The 15149-nt window shown below is 39.9% G+C and overlaps 1 protein-coding gene across 1 annotated transcript in view; it reads right to left on the bottom strand.

Moving 5' to 3' along the window:
* SCFD2 (sec1 family domain containing 2) overlaps window positions 1-15149 on the bottom strand; it is a gene marked incomplete at its 5' end in the record, with an annotated part of 215343 nt that overhangs the window by 38930 nt on the left and 161264 nt on the right. The window lies entirely within an intron of this gene.

The following is a 15149-nucleotide window of genomic DNA, read 5'->3' as shown; positions in this document are numbered from 1 at the left end:
TGTTATGTATCGTCCTCTTTAAATTCCAAGCCCCATTACTCATAACACGAACAAAATGATTCTCTACATGGCAGACCACTAGACTCTAAGCCTTATTTTTCCATATAGGTTGCCTAGAAGCATGGCAGCGAACAATAGGATGTTCTCTCATACCCTTCCTCTGCACCCTCTTTGCTCTGTGGACTTAACTCAGTCCTCCTCCCTCTTTCCACCAACGCCATGGGAGAAGTCCCACAAGTGGAGCTGGCTGCAGAGGATGGGCACCCGAAGACTGCACAGTCCCAGCTGGTGATCCTACATGGGTAGCCGCAACACCGTCACCTCCGCCCTCCCGACAGCAACGCGTGGTTGTAACAGCATGCCGACCAGTAGCAGGCTGTCACTCATGATGTGTCAGGGCACAGGGAGCTGAGGAAAGGGGCCCTGCAGCTTTTTCAGTAGAGACTGGGCAGAAACAGGGCATTGCCACATGTTTTTTACTATCTATGCATTTAAAAATTTGATAGTTGACAAGATTGTCAATCACATTGGTTGAAAATACTTTGCTTTCTATATTTCCAGTTGTTTACCTATCTGCTCACAAACACGGAGCAGTTAAAGCAATCAGAACAGCCACGTGTGTGCACAAGAAACCCAGCCATGGTACCTGGCTGTGCCCACGGAAGTATTTTTCAATCACAGATACTTCAATGAAAGACACGCAAAAAGCTACAGACAAATTTATCATTTTTTGTTTTCAGAGCAAACAGCTAGGCAGCAGAACAAGGATGTTTTGTGCTAGATAAACTCACCCGTAGTATTCAGGGGTAGAAGCATCAGACAAGTGACACTGTAATCTCCATGAATTAATAAACTACATCTCAGATGTGAACTATCATAAAGTAATAAAATGTTCAAGTTTCAAGCAATAAAAAAGACTAAAGATAAAGGCAAAGCTTCCCTATATACTTTATTGCTATTTTCTTTTAGATAATTAAAATGTTGTTTACAATAGAAGCTGCACAAGGTCACCATTACAGTTTCAGTCAAAGTCATGGTGACCTTCTCTGCCATTTTATTAAGTTTTTACCGCCTCAGACGTAAAATTATGACTACTTCAGTTATCTGAAATGTAATGTCTTCTTTTTCCTCCAATGTGGAGCTTTCTTTTCTTTTTCTTTTTTTTTAAGATGAGGTTTTATTTTTACACTAAATGATTAGAAATATTATATTAAATTATTTTATATGGCATCTGGAAAACATCTTTCTTTCTTGTACAGATATGTCCTCTCTCTTCACTGGGGCTGAACAGTACCACTAACTGAACAAAAATTGAGAGAAGAGCTTAGAAAATAGTTAAAAGAGATTTTTATAATATAGGAACATGACACAAGGCAGCAGCATGGTCAAGATCCCCGAGCAAGCTCAGATTATGCTGTATCACAGAGCCATGCATAGATACCAGGAAGAGCACTCTTGCAAGGATGAAATTTCATCCAGACTAACCAGATGTGCTCCCAGAAAGGCTGACTAGCTGGAGCACCACATCTTCTGGACACAACTCTTCTGCCTCCGGTTCCAGAGTTTGTTTAACCAGACATCTCTGCACTGTGTGTTCCAAATTAGAAAAACTAGAGAAAAAAACATTTAAAATATTTTTGCATTGTCTGTTTACAATCTACTGAGAAGGAAAAAAAGAAATGGTAGGAGAAAGCAGGGTCTCCAAGCCCCCACAAGAAGAGGCAGCTTACAGCTTGGAAAAGAAGAGATCAGCCTGAGATTTACCACAATGCGGAAGACACAGCATGAAATTTTAGCTCCATCCATGTTTCACTTGCCCTGTTTAGATGGGACACAACAAGCTGTCTCTGAGTAGTGTACACAGTATGCACCAATTCCTTGGCAGTGAATGGAAAATTGCATTTAAACTTGTCCTGTGACCCATCTCCTCTTGAAGTGTCCTGTCATAGTCTATTACAATACTCTGCAATTCCCAGAAGCTTAATTGGACCTTTTGTTGTTGTTGCACAACTGCATTTGTTTTATTTTGATTATTTGAAAAAAATACTCCTAAAGTGGGTTTCATTTCAAATAGTGTTAACAGTCTGAAAAACAGGAATGTTTTCCATACTCATTATCTAGATTTCTCTGAGAGTATAGCACACGGCACTTTTGGATTGTAATGTGTCTCATCCAAGATATCTCCAGCAAAGGCCCATCTCTCCTTACTGACTATAGATAGACTGTGGAAAACTTTGCCTGATAATATCAAATTATATGAAACAATTCCCATTTCTAACTAAAGACCCAAGACATAAACATGGAATAAACTAATCTAACTCTGTGATAATAAAAAGGATTAACCTATAGACCAGAAAAAGAATAGCAAGAATAATAAGCTATGTGTTGCTCTTCTGAAAATCAACTATGTATATATAGTACTTTTGGCCTCCAACACATTTAAAGTCATACATGCTTACTCTGCAGATATAATTAAGCTGTCCTACTTTGCACTTATGCCAACATTGCAGAAGGAAAAAAATACRGAGAAATGGATGGAGATATATTATTCCTTATCTGGGGATTCATAAATGGAATACAATCCCCTTTGTGATGAATCTTTACAATATTTACTGTATTTACTTTTTATATAGTCTTTTTTATTCACAGACTCTCCAGAGTGCTGCACTGAACTCAAAATTCAAGGCCTGTCTTCACAAAGATTGCCCAACAAAGCCTTCTGAAGAAAGAGAAGCAAATGAAAGCAGAAAGAGACAATGTCCAACCAAAATCCTGATAAAATGGAAAAAAAAAAAAAAAAAAGCAGAATCTGAAGCTCTGATGTGTGAGCCAGAAAGGGCACAGGCTGTTTTTTTAAGTCTCAGAGTACTTCTGCAGAGCTAGCAACTAGAAAAACATATTTGCAGTTGTAAGCTGAGCAAATTTGATATGAGTCACAGTGGCTATAAACATGGAACCTCCACAKTGCTGTTTGTGAATCACTTCTCTGCATATAACTACTCGGATTCAACTGAAAACTGAATAATTGAGTAACTGCAGAATATCAAATACAGTAAATAAATGTAAGAGGGGGGAAAAAACTCACACAGGCAATGACAGTCTAATGGCTTGCCTTTCAAACAGGCACAAGGTTAAAACAAATTTTGAAGGAAAGAATAATTAAAAGCTAAAAACGGATGAAAAAGATGGACAAAAGCTGACAAACGTAGATCATAACCTGGCTCACCATATATCTGTCTGGGTGAGATAACTGACTGTCCCGTCAACAGAAATCTAGTAGAGGAAACGTATTCAGGTTGAATAGGTTTGATACAATGCCATATGTAGAATTAATTTGGAGAGAAGAGATGGGACTCAGCAAAAGAATTATAAAGGAATAGGCAGGAGAGACAATGGTAACCTGGGCTGGAGGGAGATTTTTAGCAAAGTTCCTCAATGGTTGGTCTCACTATTTTTATTAATGACTTTGTCACAAAAAGTAGGAGCATGCTATTAAAACTGCTGACGACCAAATTGTGAGGCATTGTTGAAGGCAGAAGGGACTTGCAATATTTTACAAGACTTAAGTTCTGGGGCAACAGAAGTGCGAGAAACCACAACAGTGCAGCAATACAAAATGAGACAAACCTCACCAAGGTCACAAACAATGTGCGTAAGAATAAGAAGCCTCTCTATCAGCTGGGATGGAAAAGAACAGGAGGAGAAAATCTGGATGGTATTAGTTGATCAAAGGATGACTGGGCTGCCAATGTCACACGAAGCACGTAAAACACATTAGAAAAGATACTTCCTGTAGATACAGAAACATTAGCCCCATTGTAAAAATGATAAAATCTCACCTGAAACAATTTTGGTCACTTGTGCTTGAAACAGATGAATTCAAACTGAAACAGGCTTAAACAGCCTGTAAGCATGCCTACAGAAACAGAAACCTTTCTTACATGGAAAGACTGTGGCTTGCCCAGCAAGGGGAAGAATGARGATATGTAAACTGAAAAGTAGAGTAAGTCCCCAATCTTCAGAGAATGAGGTCCTGAAAAAGCCTTCATGTGAGAGTAGCTGGATGTACTTAGAAACAAGAGTAGTTTCAAGAGAGTTTTTGGTAAGTTTGTAAATAAGATTAGGTAATATGGTTGCCTAGAAATGAGCAGGAGACCTAGGTGAGGGAAGCACCTCCCCATTTCTGACTTTCCCTGCAGACCCTTCATCATTTAAAACAATTTTTATGCTTTAGTGATTTAATATTACGTCTAGGGAAAAAAACATGCTCAAACTCTACAAAAGTTCTCATAAATGCTAATGTAGGATTTTGACCATTAAAGGCACAGAAACGTCTGGCAGCATTTTTTAATGTCTAGTTGAGTCTAGCTGCAGGGTGTTGGTGACCAATTTCACCAAGCACATTTTTCTGTCGTGACAAATGGCTCAGTGGATAGCTATGGGACAGGCTGCCTGAGAGGTTTATAATCCGTTAATGACAAAGTGCTCAAAGCTGGAATCAGTTTCTAATAAAAATGAAAATATTTTTCACCACAGAAGTTTCTTACACTTCTCTGTTCTTTTCTCAGGAGTTAAATGTAAATCACTTGAGTAAGTTGTCTAGCTGTTGCAAAAGACTGGTAGGAATAGCAAAACCATCAGAGGCCACAGATGTGTAGTTCCTTTGCTTTCCGAATATGCTAAGCTGCTTCAGCATAGAAGTGTAGAAAGGTCATCAAAGAGGCAAAGTAATGAAAAAAAATCCAGGCTGAAAAGTAAGCAGAAGGCTTGAAACTAGTTGTATGTATTATGTTTCTAAAAGACAAACAAGAGATTTCATGGCATACAGGAGCTAGCAAATGTGATCCTGTTTGATCTGCCATCCGTTCTCATAGAGAAGCACTTTTACCAGGTAATTCTAGGCAAAATGTAAAAGCAAATGCTCAGCCCCACTGCTCAGAAAGCTTAGGTGAATGGAAGGAAAGATGAGAGTAAGGTTATATTTGTTAAAAATACACATTCCAAACACCTTCAGCTGCTTATACTCCAGAGAACAGGGACTTCATATTTGGCTATGGCCTGGGCCTTTACCRGGGACATGCATTTCCATGTTCCTCTGAAAGTCTGCTCCTGCCTGGGTGATCTGTAAGCCTCTGAGAGATCATCACTTGCACATGTTCARTTAAGCCCTGCTGGATCTTCACACTGAAGATGTCTACGGATGTGCCTGCCAAAAATACTCCACTCTTTCATGGCTAACAGAACAGTGCATCKATCATTGCTATAAAGTGACAAGCCACAATCTGTTGCTTCACAGCTCTTAATTGTCATCAGACTGCAGAAAATGTGCCATTTTCACAGGATGCTGTGAGCCCATGCCCTCTCCTGGGCTACATCGCATCCAGGCATGCCCAGCCCCTGAGCTGCTGCCATCAGGTTAGACCTAGAACTGCAGCAAGCCACGGGCTACTAAAGGCACTCTGGCAATGACACGGAAAACCCACCTAGCCTGGCCACAAAGGGCACAAAAAAAAAAGTGGAGGTGGGAACAAGAAGACTGATTAGACCATTAGGCACGACAGGCAGGGTGAGATTTGAGAGTCAGTGGAAATGAGACCACCTGAGAAAACTCATGGGGAGGAATGTGGAGTGAGGACTGGTATCAGACTAGGACAGGGAACTGATGAGGGATGTGGAAGGGACAGAGAGGAAGCCTGCTGGTAGGGAGAACTAAATYAGAGGGGAAACTGGGGAAGCCAGAAGGGGAGTAGGCCAGGAGATGAGGAAAAAGCAGGGCAAAATTAATGACATAAAAAAGCAATGCTTCAGCATTACATCCTGTAACTCTACGGTATACACAAATCTGAACCATTAGAATATGAAGGTTTCAAAGTTAAGCACACAAAAATTCTTATTTGTACACTTTGTTCACCACTTTCGCAGGCTGCTCTCTTAAAGCCTATTTTAATTGTGTGCTTGTTTTGGGTTAGGATGTTTTGGTTTAACTAATCTTCTGAATTGCACTAATTTCCTCAGAAAAACATCCCTAAAGGTAACTTGATTACATACGCATCTCATCCTACTTCAGTTAAAAGAAAAACAAGCTCTGTAAAAGGATGAAATTCTTATCAAAACTAGGCTGCAGTAAGTTCATTTCTACTTTTTTCAGTGTTTAGTAAGTTGTTAAACTACAGAAGAATTTAATAAAGAATAATTATAGTTATGAACATGTTTATGCTGTCTGTTTACTTTACTAAACCTTATTCCTCACCAAGCTAGTGTTCCACAACATTCAACATCTTGTTTTTGTAGAAGACTCAGTAAAAAGTATTCATACTTGAAATGTCTAAACGGCTCCATTCAAACTCTCTGTATTTACTGAGAATGTAAACAAAATGACATGACCTTAGTAGAAATTGTTTATTCAATATTTTTTTACAAACAACGGACATTAAACATAAGGAAGGAATTATAGAAAGAAGGTCAGCAAAGAAGAGAGAATGAGTCCGTTTATCAGAGAAATGGGCTGTATAAAAACAAAATTGTATCAAAGGGAGAAAAAATAGGTAAGCATAGAAAAATGGGCCAAGGAGAAAGAAGAGCAATCTTTTCTTTGGGTGAATTTTTTCTCTTGCCAAAGTTTTAAGAGCAGCCAGTGCAAGACTGTATATTCATGTCAGAAAGCAACAGTTTTTGTGTCGTATACAAGGAGATGAATTTCATTAGGTTCCATTTTAGGGAGCCTGAAAATACTATAAAGAGCAAGAAACACAAAAAAAATTTTAAAAGATCACAGACAATCACAGATTAAGAAAACATTCAGAAATCTCCTTTACTTTGCTCTTGTTTTCTAAGCATTTAAGCTTATGGAGCCTAATACAGTCAACATTTACTACTGTGTATATAGCAGGAGAATCAGAGGCAGCGTACTTGCGCCCTGGTCCTTTTCTAACCTAGCTGGCCCCAGCAGCAAGGTGCAGGAAGAAGATCGTGATGGAACGGTGCTGCCCCGTCTTTGCTGCCTGCAGATCCCGTTCAACACAAACGACACAAACGTGACAAGTGCCTCAATGAGGGTCCTCAGAGTGGCCCTCAGAGTGGAGGATGCAGGAATGATCAGAAACAAAAATACTGCTTAAGCCCAAAGCAATACAAACAGGCTGAAAGGGCCAAATCCACATGGTTCTGTGCTCCTTTCAGCTCCTTGGATTTTTGCAGACACACAGTTGATGCTTCTAGCTCAAAGGACACGCACTTAGGAAAGACACATTAAATGGCACCACAGAAGACTGAGCAGTTGTGGGACATCATGAACTCATTTGCTTATTGGGAAATGTTAATTTGGATTAGCTGACAAACTTTTTACTAGCTTGTAAGTTAAAGTTAGAATGTTATTTTTACGTCTTTATGAGAAAGAAATCCACACAAAGTTATCGGAAAAGCAGTATTTGAAAGTGACATCACCTTAGCTATGTTACAAGGAGATTAGCAGCAAACCTGGGCAGATGTTTTAAGAACCAGAGGTTCCAGGAATACTAGAGTCAAAGGTTCTAAACATAAACTAATCACGGTCAGAATATCGCACTAACCTGCATTGCAAGTATAGGCTTAAAAACTGGTTCAGAATGGCTCCTTTGGCAAAACGCCGAGGGAGGAAGGGTCTTGATTTGTGGAGAAGAGGAACCTACAGAGAAGCAGTCGTGTGACAGTTTTGTGTGCCTTTCTTCAGCCAGTCACTGCTCTTAGTGGGCATGTGTTCAGAGAAGACCCAATATTAAGGTAAGTCGTGAACGCTCTTTACCTTTATGGGTACACTGCAAAGAGACCACCAAAGCCAGCTTGGTCAGTATAAAAGCCAAAGGCTGAACTGACACACAGAATAGTCTGGATCTTCCAAGGATGCTGGGCAACACAAAAAAGCTTTGTGTTCCCCTGCTTGTGTGAAAAACATAAATTACTGTTTTCCTGGCTGTCAACGTGCAGCTTCCACAGCCACCACATTTACCACACAAAATGTGATGACCATCTGAAAACAGCACGTATTTCTTACAGTAGGATTTTCAACACTGAAACACTTCAAAATTACTGAAAATATTCTAAAAACTGAACAGGGCTGGCTGCACTCCACTTTCATTGAAAATGCATTTTGCCCCGTGCTTACTGGGAGCAACACTGAGCATTACTGAAAATCCCATCATGACTGTTTGGATCGTAATTGTCCAGAGAAGCTGGAATTACATTTTATACACAGCATAAAGGCTGTGCATAGGATACCACTGGCTACCAATTAAATACCTTATGCTAGATGTTAAGAAGACTGGTGTCCAGACTAATTACTTCTTTCTGTTCCTCACCACTAAGTTAAGCTTTCTTTTTTTTCCTTTTTCTTTCTTTCTTTCTTCTTTTTTTCTTTTAATAAGAGAACAATATGCATGCCAACCTGCTGTATGGATGAGGAACCTGAATGCAGCAAAAATTTCAAATACACTCAGCACCACATTTGGACTAACTGGTTAAGCCTCTTCCTAGCAATGGCTACAGTGTGGCAACAAGGTCTAGCCGGATTTATTTAACCAATGGACCATACACTCGACATCAGAACAGAGTCATGGACACTCACTAAAAAAGGGAAGGGGTCAAATTCTTCTGAATAGTACACCAGACCAGGATTTCTCAGGGTCTTTCAAGAGTGATAATGCATAGGATTCATTATTATAACAAACTTTGTGGGTTTCTTCCTGACTTTAAAGGCACTGTTCTTTCTTTTCACTTAAGATCTCTTCTGTATAAAATGATTACAAAATGATGGGTGAATTACTTCTGCTTTGGCTAATCTATCATAATGCAATGTAACTATTATCAGTTATAATGAAACCAAGAGAGAGGAAAGACCGGCTAGTGAATTACAGAGGTAACACAGTTTTCCATACTGCATTAAGGTATGTGTAATCCTTGTATTAAGGTATGATTTCAACTCTCAGTCATACACATAAGACACTCAAAATGATCTGGAAACAGCCTGAAATCTAAAATGTCACCTAACTCCCACGCTCAACAGGGATGCTCACACTTCCCTCATTGCTTGAATTGCTCTTAACGGGATATTCTTTACATCTCCACCCCCAAGACTGCATCTCAACCTGCCAGGAACTGCTCAGCTATTAAATGACATTACAAAAACACTGAACCCATTTTTAACATCTTTTAATGGAACTCAGCAGCTACAAGTAAGAAAGGGGTGTTTGTATGGTGTAATCAAACAGCTCTTTGCAAAATATAGGCAAAGGTTGTTTAGTAACCGTTTTAGCACAGGCAGCCCATGCCTTCCTCAAGTCCCTTTCTCTGCTTTCTTTAGAGAAATCCCTTTTGGTAATTGAATACCGTGTTATCTTTCAAATCAAAGCTAAGCCTAATGCTCTGACATACATATAGGAGATTCCCCACAGTACGGACGAAAGCACAAATTTCAGTAGAAGTCGGTGTGAATAAGCAACTTCAAAAAATGAAAAATACAACCCACAATTCTAAAAATTACTTGAAAAGATCCCTCTTACACATTCATCAGACTGAAAAGGGTCATACCATTGTATACAACCATTCCTGGCCTTAATGCTGTTTTCTGGCCTCTAATGCTCCATTGCATGGCCTTAGGGAAAACAGGAAAATTTACAAATGAGCAGCAGGCTTTTTAAAGGTAATTGTGTATCCAGGAATCCTCCCTTTGGGTAATAGAGTGAGTCTCATAACCTTCTATTTGCTACTTACAAAGCACTTTTGCAAATGGGAGGTTAACTAATTAAAAGAAAATTTTAAATAAAGAACCAAGAACTGTGTGTTTAGTAATTTAGAAAAATCTGTATTAGAAGAGATGCCTTGCAGAAAGGTGGTGAGAGCCACAGAATGAATGCAGAACACAATGAATGCAGAACGCAATGAATGCAGACAGTTATCTGATAGTTGGTAGCATTTCAGCATTTGTGCTTTAACAAACTGAATAGCTTTCTCAAATTAAAAACTTAATTTGGCAAACTGTTTCATCGCTACAGGAGAGCTCCTTTTCTTTACCCAAGGTCAAGTTTATTGATAAAGTATATTTAGAAGTAAATCTATGCAGGCTGAAAAGAGGTCACCCCTCTGCAAATTTCTTTATGCTCATAAATCCACCTGGGAGGAGACTTTGGGATCTAACTGTTGATTCCCAACACTTAAACTCAAACATTTTAGAAATAAAGCGAACATACAGTTTTCAGCATTTACTTTCTTGCATACATATGCACACACAATATTATTTTTAAGACAAGTATCTACCAGCTATAATCTTAGAAAATTAGTATTTGATGCAAAACAAATTCTATTCCAAAAGAAACGATTGTGCTACTCAGATTCCAACTCTAAGAAGATCTAACCATATACAGATCTAAAGACTGTTTAAAAAAATCATACTAATGACTAGCTGAGATAGAACAGACATTCTGTATGTTTGTCACTCCAGTTACTCATGCAACCATGCCTACAGACAGTTCATATGTGTGCTCTTTTCAAAAAAATGCCTGGAGAAGTTGTGCAGTAATTCTGGCTCATTTTCAGAAGTACCTTTATGTTGTAGTCATGTAAGTCCCACTAGATGCATCTACATTAGATTTTAGTTTGGAACAGGAGTTTTGAAAAGCATCTTCCCCTAGTTCCCACTTACCATGGCTTTGATTTGTATCACAGAGTAACTGTGGAGTGCACAAACAGAATTCCTTTCCAGTGAAATTAAACCAAAAGACTTCCTCCAACAACTAATGGGCACTCACATCACAGCACCAGAGGAGAGCTAGTCTAAAGTAAAATTCTCCTCAAACTCATGAAACACAGACACCAGATTCACAGCACCAGGTCTGATAGCGTGTATAGAGAATAAACAGAGGGGAAACAGAAAGCTACTTACTCAGAGAGAAACAGCCATGATATACACACAGACCTACGTGATTTTTAAACAAATGAAGTAATACTAGTAGGCTGCAAAGTCATACAAAACTGCAGTGAAACCTACCACTATTTGAAATGCTCTGAAAATAACAAATGACAACTGGGAAATAACATAAAGTATAATGGGCTGCAAGTAAGTATTTCAGAACCGTTAAGACAAGAAAAGAAGGAAACACTAAGAGGATGGCTCTGAAAAGGAAAAAGAAAGAAAAGAAAAAAACTTGTGCGTGAGTCTAGGTCACTCTTTCTCCAGAAGCACGCACAAAGCAAAGCAGACTTTCACTCAAGGAATCACTAATATCATGAAAGTCTGCCTTTAAACTGATTCTTTTTAAATTCTCCTTTTAACTGAGATCCTCTCTACACCTCCTCTTTTTTTTTTTTTAAAAAAAAAGAAGTCAAGACAAATTCTTTTGTTTGTTGTTTCTTTCCATTCAAGCAGTGAATGTGAGATTTCCATTCAAGCTACATTAATGGAAAAAAAGCTAGAGCAGCTGACCACAGCTAAGGCTGCCGAAAAGCACCAATCATACCGTCTTCTATACTGTGCCACACAGACTTTGGGAGGGATTTCAGGAGAAGACGTTTCTCCCCTACTTGTACTGAACATCTGCATGGAGAGCACCTGGTGACCCAGTGCTCCTAGGAGATCTGCATTACCATAAATGATAATCTGGTCTTTTCATATACGCTCTTTAAACCAGGGCATTAAGGAGCTAATTGCATCTTTTCTAACTGTGCAAATATAGTGTTTTCATATTGCACGGAATTAATGAATTACTAGGAAGACCCATGACAACCTCAGAAGGCTAGTGAAAAGCTAAGGTATGGATGTCCTGGCTCAGCCGACCAATTTGCCTTACTGTGGTCCAGTATGTCTTCTCTGTGGCAAGACCAGCCTGCCAGATTCCGACTCCTACTGCAGAACTGGCCTTGTGCCTTTTAACTAATGTTTCTATGCTTTTGGAGAGAAGAGGGGGGCATTTCCTCCTGTATGGAGGATCTCCCTCTTCCTCCTCTGCCTACAAACTTCAGAGTCAACCTGTAAGTGCTTCCTTTGGCTGCGAGGCAGCGAAAGGCAGAGCTTAGCGAGGTCCCTCACCWGGAGCAGAGAGCGGATATTACGAGGGAAGCGTGCACAGAAACCCTGGGCTCTCGTTCACGCGATCAGTCAGCCCCCCACGGCTGCGGAGCYGTTAGAGCCCCATTGCTCGGCTAAACGCCTGCGGCAAAGGGCCCTGCGTCAGAGGGCAATACTGGCGCTCCTCATTTCATGTTACACGCTTTGACTGCCTCTGAATTAACCCTGCCTCAGTGCAACCCCTCTACTCACAAGCCCCAGCACATGCACCTGGATGCAGGTGCCTAAGCTCATGGAAGACTGATTAGCTCTGAAGAGATACCTGAATACATGTGTCTAGTATATCAGATTATCCCCAGCTGAAACAAAAGTCGCAACCACCTTTTTCCCTTTTATCACAATAAAGAAAATCAAAATATCAACATAAATCCTAGCATTCCTGAGTTTTAGCCACTAAACAACTCTGAATTTCATTTATAACATGTCTATAAAAGAAAAACATCTATTTGAAGATACCAAGTGGAGTTTGAAGAGCGTCTGTCTTCCCACCGATGGACAGGAAAGACGCTCCCCAAGGGCTGTCACGGCTTGGCGAGTGCTCCAGCACGCCTCTGCTGCCCTCTCCTGCCCAACTCCCACTCTGCGACTGCCAGGCAGAAAACCGGCAGCGGGACCGCTAAGGAACCTGCTGCTTGTACTTTTTTTCCCAGAAGGCAGGAGAAAGCTACAGTTTTATGTCAGTTGTCGGAATGAACTTAGATTTGATTGAAATACTTCTAGAGATAAACTTCCAATAATAACACTGGCCAGAATCTTAAAATATGCACGGCAACACGGCACTAGCCATACAGAAGAATGAGCAGAGGCTGCTGGACAGGAAAACAATGCTTATCCCAAATCCTATTTATTTCCCGTTTTTCCCTCTCTTCTGTATTAATGTGTCCTCAAGTCTAAAGAGGGTCATTTTAAAGCAGCTACRTGATGGTCATGTGGGCACCGATGCACCCAGGCTAACATCTCAGCGCACACCACCAAATTTGTCATGCAAAACTGTGGCTCTCCAGCGAGAAACACACACAGTAAGTCCTCTTGGGCTTCTCCTGTGAATAACAACTGTCATTAAAAAGCCTTCCAGTATTTTAGCAAGAGCACCAGAACCTGCCCACACAGGGTCTGTAGTTGCACATCTTGCCATTCACCAAGCCACACAAATCACTTTGCAGGGCCTCCACCTCAGACCCCTCTAAATAATTTTATTCAGGATAACACCAGTGAGAATTCTGAGGATGTTTCATAAAYGTAGAATTTTGTATTTATTGCTGGCCACAACATGCCATCTTTTTGCTAGAGGAACACTAATCTAAATTAGCAGTTCCTCTGTGGAGGAAGAAAGGTGCTGGCTCTGCTAACAATAAACCAAGGGCTGAAAAATTCGGGGTGCCTCACACGCTTTCACGGCTTTCTTCGTAATGAGCACAGTGACCTCTGCTGTTCTCTGAAAGACGTCCTGTTCGGAAAAGCAGCAAGAAAAGCTCTAAAGCCTTCCTTGACCTTATCCATTTCTTTTTTAACTCGGTGAAAAAAAGCAGTATAAATTTATCTTACCCCTCTTTATGTTAAAAGAAAGAAGGAAATCATTCTAAATGTCTGCATTTCACAGCTGCAGAAACTCTGGTCCGTGTAGGTATTGCCAGGGCATGCAGGGATGGTTATGCTGCACCGAGTGCTTTTGTTAGAAGAGTCAGGTGATGATCCCAAGGGCCCCTAAATAAAGCAATGATTCACTTAACTCTCTTAAAAAGATACAGTGATTTTTTTTTAATCAACTGCAACCATGTCGACAGCTTCTCACAGCAGAAGAAGAACTGCTATCCATTTAAATCCATTCCGGGAATCATAAACAGCTTGTTGACAGAGGTCAGAGCCACGGGGAAGCTCGCAGCTGATTAGTTTTCCTCCACAGCGCTTTTGCAGGCAGGAGAGGATTGCACTCCAGGAGAGGATTTAAGACAGAGATGTGCTGAACTAACCAATTTGAAAGATTGTGTTGTGTCTGCCAAGATATCYAAATAAATGGGAAATGAAAATAACCATGAATTTTGAAACAAGTTTTGCTACTTTGGGTGGGTACTGTGTGTCTGCATTTTTGATGCATTACACCAAATCAGAATTCACAGCTTCTAACGCAATAAAATTCTCTCTTAGATAATATGAGAATGCTTCTCATCATTTTACGAGATTTGAACTCCAGAAGACTGGAGGAGGGGACCTAGGGTCACTGGGTTTGGGGAGGAGATATGGGTAAAACCAAGGATCTTGCTAGGACGAGAGGTTATACACCACATGCAGGGAGCAGTTGGTATTACTGCAGCAGMAGATTTCAGAAAACCTGAGACACAAATCCTAAGGAAATACATATTCAGCAGTTCTGCTGCTCACTGAATAAGTATGTATCTTTTCCCCCTCTGTGCATTTTCTTGCCTAAGCTCCTTCCTCATCTTATTTTCCTCCACAGTTATTTCAAGCGTATAGAATTCAGTGAATTTCTCCTAAACTGCTTGCTGTTATTTTCTTATTACTGCATGTTTCCARAACTCTCAATAAACAAAATAAATGATAATACCTAAGACAGTCCAAACAAATAAAAGGCTTAATAMCATTTATAACAGAATTTTTCTATTACATTAAAATTGATGAGTCAAATATTCTAAATTCACTGTTCTTCCAATGTGTTTACAGTTAGCTGGTGTCTATAACTAGTACAAGACAGTGTTTTTACCAGTTATATTTTACAGCTTCAGTTATGTCATTCTGACCGATTGTCCTTCTTCCCTCAAATCTCAATTTTCTAACTACYGTCCCATTGGCTCTGCCCTTGAGACATATTTCTAAGTTTATCTCAACGCTGAACCTTAATTGACACAGTAGGTAAGTTTTGCATAGTACAGAATATTCAGAGCTTTCCAATTGCTGGCCTAAAGCATCTCATTAGGTAGAAACAATTATCAGAACTCTGAAYAAATAAAGGACATTTCCCAATCTTTTGGTCATATATTTTCAGTAACTTAACACACACAGAGAAGCAATATTTCTGCTTGCCTGGTGCTTTCTATAT

The sequence above is a fragment of the Rhea americana genome, unplaced genomic scaffold (assembly GCF_003343005.1).
Source record: "Rhea americana isolate MKP2758 unplaced genomic scaffold, rheAme1 scaffold_8, whole genome shotgun sequence".
NCBI lineage: Eukaryota > Metazoa > Chordata > Aves > Rheiformes > Rheidae > Rhea > Rhea americana.
Note: the sequence above shows the minus strand (reverse complement) of the source record. Positions and strands in the feature narration are given on the sequence as shown.